Genomic DNA, 7,700 nt, shown 5'->3' on the forward strand with positions numbered 1-7,700 from the left:
TATTATTATTATTATTATTATTATTATTATTACTATTACTATTGTTGTTGTTGTTATTGTTGTTTTATAATTGTTGTTTATAATTTGTACAATTAACCTCCCTGTGGTTCGACCCCGGTCTTGCCGGGTTATTTATTACTTCGACACTCCTGCACTTGGGAGAAGACATCAATCTTTTAGTCGTGTCAAGTTTTTGGCGCCGTTGCCGGGGAGGTAAGTTTTGTATAAATTATAATATTTATTTTATTTTCTCTTTTCACTTTTCTTGTATATAACTTTGTTTCTTTTCTCTTGTTTCTTCTTCTTTTGTTTTCCTTTTCCTTTTATTCTATTCCTACACGTGCATGAGAGTGTGGTCACGTACATCAAGTGGTAGACTTTGTAGGGTATCCTCATCATTTTCAAAAAATATGGCCGAAGAAGATAATCAATCACTTCATAATGAGAATAATGAGAATAACCATGCTAAAACACTTAGAGACCACATGAATCCCACAAGAACAAGTGTACCATCATGCATAGTTTTTCCTCCCGATGCATCTCATTTTAATTTTAAACTAAGTATTATTCAACTTTTACCTTCTTTTCATGGCTTAGAATTGGAAAATCCATACTTGCATTTAAGGGAATTTGAGGAGGTCTACAACACATATAATAATTTAAATTGTAGCATGAACACCATCAGATTAAAGCTTTTTCCTTTTTCATTAAAAGATAAAGCTAAAACATGGCTACAAAATTTGAGACCAGGATCCATTCGTGCTTGGGATGAAATGCAACAACAGTTTTTAAAGAAGTTTTTCTCATCTCACAGAACAAACTCTTTCAAAAGACAAATCACCACTTTCACTCAAAAACCAGGAGAAACATTTTATCAATGTTGGGATAGGTATCGAGACTTGCTTAATACTTGCCCTCATCATGGTTTTGAAACATGAAGATTGGTTTCACATTTCTATGAAGGGTTAACACCTAGAGATAGGCAAATGGTTGAATTGATGTGTAATGGAACTTTTGAAGATAAAGACCCTGATGAAGCAATGGAGTACTTAGACTTGTTAGCTGAAAATGCTCAAAATTGGGACACTGCGGGTACTTATGAGGCACCGAGTAAAACTCAACCTCATACATCTAGTGGAGGTATGTACAACCTTAGGGAAGATCATGACCTCCAAGCCAAGTTTGCATCTTTAACTAGAAAAGTCGAGGCACTAGAATTGAAAAAGAGTGGTAAATTAAAATCTATTGAAAACATTGTGTGTCAAATATGTGAAACAAATGAACATTCAACCAATAATTGTCCAACCTTGCCTTCTTTTAAGGAATGTCTCTATGAACAAGCCCATGCTTTAAACAGTTTTGAAAGGCCCAATCATAACCCATATTTGCAAACATACAATCCTGGTTGGAGAAATCACCCAAATTTCAGTTGGAAGAGTGACAATGCACAAACTTCACAACCACAGTTTCAAGCACACCATAATTTCCAAAATTCTTATGGATATGCACCTTCTTATGCTCCACCTCTTAGAAGTAATTTTGAGGAAACATTGTATGCATTCATTGAAAAGCAAGAGACAATCAACATTCAACTTACTCAAAGCATAACAGATTTTAAAGACACTCTTGCAAAATTCACATCTGCTCTCAATTTTCAAGAGCAAGGTAAGTTTCCATCTCAATCACAGCAAAATCTCATGGGGCAATACAATGCAAATACAAGTAGTTTCGGAAGCCAACACATGGATCAAGTCAAATCAGTCATCACTCTTCGTAGTGGTAAGGTTATTCAAAAACCAATTCTTGAACCTTGTGAGAAAGACGATGAGTCAATCTCTGAGGGTAAGGAAGGGGTTGAATCTGAACATTGCAAAGAAAAGACTGATTCCCCTCAAGGACTTCCATTTTCTTATGCCATGACCAATCAGGAAGAAATCAAGGATGAAAAAGGCACCGAAAATATTGATGCGGATCTTTTATCAAAAGTGACAATAGATTCGACACCCGATATTACACCAATCGATGATTACTTTCCTGATAAATCTCTACTTTCTCTTAGTTCAATGCCTTGGTTTACTAAAAATATCAATTTTCTTGCTTCAGGATTTTTGCCAGCTCACTTGAGTATCAAAGATAAAAGAAAATTTTTGAGCAACGTGCAAAATTTTTATTGGGATGACCCTTACTTATTCAATTATTGTCCTGATCAAATATTTCAAAAATGCATTCCCAACAATGAGGTAAGTAATTTCATTAAATTTTATCACTCTAAAGCACGTGGGGATCATTTCTCGTCAAAAAAGAGGACTGCAGAAATCTTACAAAGTGGATTTTATTGGCCCACCATGTTCAAGGACACACATGCATCCCACAAAATTTGTGAAAATTATCAAAAGATGGGATTTATTTCAAAACATAGAGAGTCTTTAGATAATCTTCTATTGACTCTTAAGTCTCATCATAGTCGAGATAAGCATCGTGCAATTCATGACTTATGAACCCATTTTCATAAAGAACATGCTTGATATAGTCTTGGGAATCTGACTAAAAAAGACCTTATTTGCCAGTTTTTAAGAAAACTAGATGAGAAGCCTATCCCCGACCCATAGAGGGCATTTAAGCCATTCTTGGATGTAAAACTAAGGGAAGATGTGAGCCACAATCACAACTACCTGTACATACACATGCTTTTTCAAAAGTAAATAAATAAAAAGAGAGAGAGAGTGTGTGAGACTTCAGCTAGCCTATATATAGGTGTTTTGATTGCCTTTCTAATTTCTCATCTATAAAACCCTCTCTTCGTTCCTTTCATTTCTACTCAACCCATACATTCAACAAATACAGAAGTGTGTAGAAATGGCAAGTTCCTTAAGTCATCATATAAGAAATATTTGTGTTTTCGATGGATCTAGTCCTGGGAAAGAAAAGGAGTTTTTAGAATCAGCAAATCATCTTGGTCAAGTGCTAGCTGAGAGAAAGATTCATTTAGTGTATGGGGGAGGCAGTCTTGGGTTAACGGGAGGTGTGTCAATAACTGCATTTTTAGGAGGTAGTCAAGTTTTGGGGGTTGTCCCTGAAGCTTTAGCACAAGTGGACATCATTGGAAAAACAATTGGAGAGGAACTTCAGGTCTCCACAATGTCGGCTCGAATGAATGCAATGTTTAACCATGCTGATGCCTTCATTGCTTTACCAGGTGATCTAGGTACATTGGAAGAAATCTTTCATATTTCCTCTTGGGCTCAACTGCACATTCACCATAAACCCATAGGTTTGTTAAATGTTAATGGTTATTATGATAAGTTGTTATCTTTTCTTGATCATGCTGTGGAATAGGAATTTCTAACATCTTCTGCACGACAAATCATAATCTCTGCTGCTATTGCTGAACAATTAATTGACCAACTACAATCCTTCATACCTGTAATTGATCCTTCAATGAGTCGCATAAATTGGTCAGCTAAGGAAAGCCGTAAAAAGCTTAGATTGGATTTGAGCCTTCATTTGTGAATTTTTGTGTCTTTTGGTTTTATTATTGTGTTTTGTTATTTCTTATTTTTGTTTTAGTGTGTTTCAGGTTTGTTAGTGTTCGTTATTTCAGGTGATATCTTCTATACTCTATCTTTCTACCTTTAAACATTGAGAACAATGTCTCGTTTTGGTTGGGGGAGAGGGTAGTAGTTGATAAAAAAAATTATTTTTCATTTCATAAAGCATGTGCATAATTGTTGTTACTAGGATGGCAGAGTAAAGGAGCTCTTTTGTTAAAGTGACTCTTGAGACGCGTCTTGGTAACCATTCTTAACAAGGTCTATTATAATACTTCTTGAAATATTCAGGTTTACAAACTCTCGCATTGTTATCACTTAATTCTGCTCATATACTTATTTAACATGTATTCTTAAACCTTAATTTACACACACACACTTTAACATATGATTGTGGGTTGCATATTGGATTATTACATTATTTATGTTCTTTTGTTAAAGGTAACAATTAAGGGAAAGGGATTGTATATAATTAATAAAAAATAAAAAAATAAAAAAATGAAAAAAATGATAATAATAAAAATGCTCCGCCATAACCTTAACGTCATGCACATCAAAAAGAACGTGTTTGAGAACATTTTCAACACCATCATGGATATGAAGGGGAAGACAAAGGAAAACATTAAGGATAGATTGGATATAGCTTTATACTGTAACCGTAAAAATATAGAGTTGGTTTATAATGAGTTATGGATCGCAAAACCAAGAGCAAGCTTCGTGTTAGAGAAAAACGCACAACTGCTAGTCTACAAATGGCTTAAGAGTCTGTGTTTTCTGGATGGACATAATCAAACATATCAAGACTAGTTAATATAAAGGATTACAAATTGTATGGAATGAAGAGTCATAAATATCACGTGTTTATGCAAACACTCATTTTATTAACTTTCGTGATTTGTTGCTAAAGAAAATCTGGGATGCACTCATGGAGATCAGTCATTTCTTTAGAGATATATGCTTCAAAAAAATATCATTGAGATACTATACAAACTTGAGATGATGTTCCCTCCATCATTTTTTGACTCAATGAAGCATCTCCCTATACATCTACTGTTTAAGGCAAAAGCTGGAGGACTGGTCCAATATAGATGGATGTACCCATTCAAATGGTTAGATATTACAATTGCAATGTAATTCATATATAAAAGTATTTTCTATGTTTTTTTTTAATTGAAAAAACTTGATTTATTCAATGCAGGTACTTGTTTAATCTCAAGAAAAAGGTTAAGAACAAGTTGCATGTTGAGGCCTCGATATGTAAGGCTTATATTGTTGAGAATCAATCGCGTTTCACGGCATGATAATGGTTGTGAAATGCCTTCTAGTGGGAACTTATCAGTATTCTCCAATACTAGACGACCCATTTGTTTATGGAGACGCACCTGCAAAGTCAAGACCGCCAAAAGGGGGTGCAACAGGTTGAGAATCAATCGCGTTTCACGGCATGATAATGGTTGTGAAATGCCTTCTAGTGGGAACTTATCAGTATTCTCCAATACTAGACGACCCATACCTAAAAATGTCGTAAGAGGAAAATATTTATCGGAAATAGAGTTTAAACAAGCACACAACTATGTTCTATTTAACTGTGATGAGCTGAGACCTTTTATTCAGTAAGTTTATATATGTGTAATACTAATTAGACTTTGTTAGTAATATACTGTTAATTATATATTGTAATATCATACACTTATTATCACTTACAGGCAACATTGATAATTTTTGCTCTCTAATGACTCATAGCTGACCGAATCCCAGATCTTTCAATTACAAAATGAATAATTTTTCACGTGGTTTAGAACACATGTAAGCATTATTATAAACTCATTCTAACTTGTAAAATTAATGTATTTGTGCATGTCATTACAAGATTCTCATTCATTTACTGTTTATTGATATATATTACATGTAAGGTTTATCAAATGGGAAGGAGTGCGCCTAAGTCATTGTCTTCACTAAGCTTGGGGCCTGAAAAAAAATGTAAGTGCTACAACAAGTATTTTGTTAACGAATATATTTTTCATACTAAAAAATACGAGCAGGGAAGAAAGACATACAACAGCGGTGTTTATGTTAAGGGATCCATTAGTAGTGAGTTATAAATTGACTACTATGGTAGATTAGAAGAGGTCATCGAACTACAATATTATAGCGAGTAGAATATAGTATTTCTATTCAAATGCTATTGGTATGACATAACTGATAAAGAAATCAGAGTTGATCTGCACTATGGTCTGGTTGAAATCAAGTCAAAAACTAGACTCTGCAACATAAACGATATCTTTGTTTTTGCAAAGCAATGTCAACAAGTTTATTACGCATACACCCATTTATTTAGAAAGGATTGATCAAAAGTAGATTGGTTGTCCGTTTTAAAAACAAAACCCCGAGGTCGTGTTGAGGTTGTTCAAGATGAGAAGGAAGACACAAGTATACGAGATGAAGTCTTTCAAGTTAGTGAGTTCATTGAACCATATCGAGTTGTTCCTTTGATTGAATTGAAAGAAAAATCAATTTTTTTGTGTTTTCGATAATAGTCTTGTTGATGTTAACACAGAGGAGTTGAATGTTGTTTTGAGCTCTAGCGGACAGGCAAATGTCGATGAAAAAGAACACTTTTTTCATGTAATTTAGATTATGGATGATATATCTTGTAACATGAAATATTTATTATTTAAGCACTCTCGTTATTGTTTTCTATAATGGACAATTTATCATTTAAGTTTTTGAAAGAAGGTAAATATGCAATACAAACAAAACCTTTCTTATATAATGCCACAATCACCGAAGTCCATACCGACAGAATATGTTCGTCGGTAATTCATAGAGAGTTCAAAAATAATTACTTGAAATGCCACAATCACCGACATGCTTACCGATAGAATAATGTCCGTCGGTATTTCATAGAGAGTTCGAAAATAATTGCTTGAAATGCCACAATCACCTATATTCATACCGACAGAATATGTTCGTCAGTATTTCATAGAGAGTTCGGAAATAATTATTTGAAATGCCATAATCACCGACGTGCGTCCCGATAGAATACTGTCCGTCGATAAGTTGTCGGCGAGTCAATTTTACCGACAAAATTATTGATGGACTGTGTGAATTCCAAAGGGCAATGCATTAAATGCATCTCTGACCGTGTCATTTTACTAATGGACCATGAAAAATATGGAGGGTCATTAAAAATTTTGGTGTGAAATTCAAAAAATACCGATGGAATAAATTAAAATAATAAATAATTTTATAGCCATAGGTGAATCCGTTGGTAAAACTGTCACATAAGTTCCAGCGGCCGCCCTTTCAATTTATTTTTTTCTCCGTTTTTCACCTTAAATTTCAATTTTTTACCTCTCCATTCTTCAAAGCTTTCACCTCCAATCTCTAGCAAGTTTTCTTATGAATCTTCATCAATTTAAAAGGTATGTGTTTCTTCTATTTCATTTTACTTTGAGGGTTTTTTTTTGCTATTTTTTTGTTATGTTTTTTTTGGTATATTTTTTGTAATGTAGATAAAGTCTTGAATTCAACACATTATTAAAGTGAGCATATTTCAATCCTAAAATCTATAGTTTTGTTTTAATTTATTGAATATTTTTTATTGTTGATCCTAAAATCTATAGTTTTTTTTTAATTTATTGAATATTTTTTATTGTTGTATTGGCATAATTATTATTAATTAATTTGTTGACTATTTACTGTTAATGTTGAATTTACCTAAGAATTAGTAATTGAATATGTTGTAATAATTATTAATTTTACTCTATTATTGCATGATTTGTGTTTAATTTTTTCCATTTATTTTGATTGTTAGTATAGAGTTTTTTTTGAATTTATTGTTTTGTTGTATTGGGATAATTATTAATAATTTTTTGAATTGTAATTGTTAATGTTGAATTTACCTTAGTATTAGTAATTGAATATTTTGGAATAATTGTTAATTTTACTTTATTATTGCATATTTATGTTTAATTTTTTCCATTAATTTTAATTGTTAGTCTAGATTTGTTTATTTATTTATTGAATATATCTTATTGTTGTATTGGCATAATTATTGAATAATTTGTTGAATTGTAATTCTTAATGTTGAATTTACCTTAGGATTAGTAATTGAATATGTTGGAATAATTAGTATAGATTGGGTCAATT

This window comes from Populus euphratica, unplaced genomic scaffold (genome assembly GCF_000495115.2).
Source record: "Populus euphratica unplaced genomic scaffold, PopEup_1.0 scaffold76.1, whole genome shotgun sequence".
In the NCBI taxonomy this organism is placed as follows: domain Eukaryota; kingdom Viridiplantae; phylum Streptophyta; class Magnoliopsida; order Malpighiales; family Salicaceae; genus Populus; species Populus euphratica.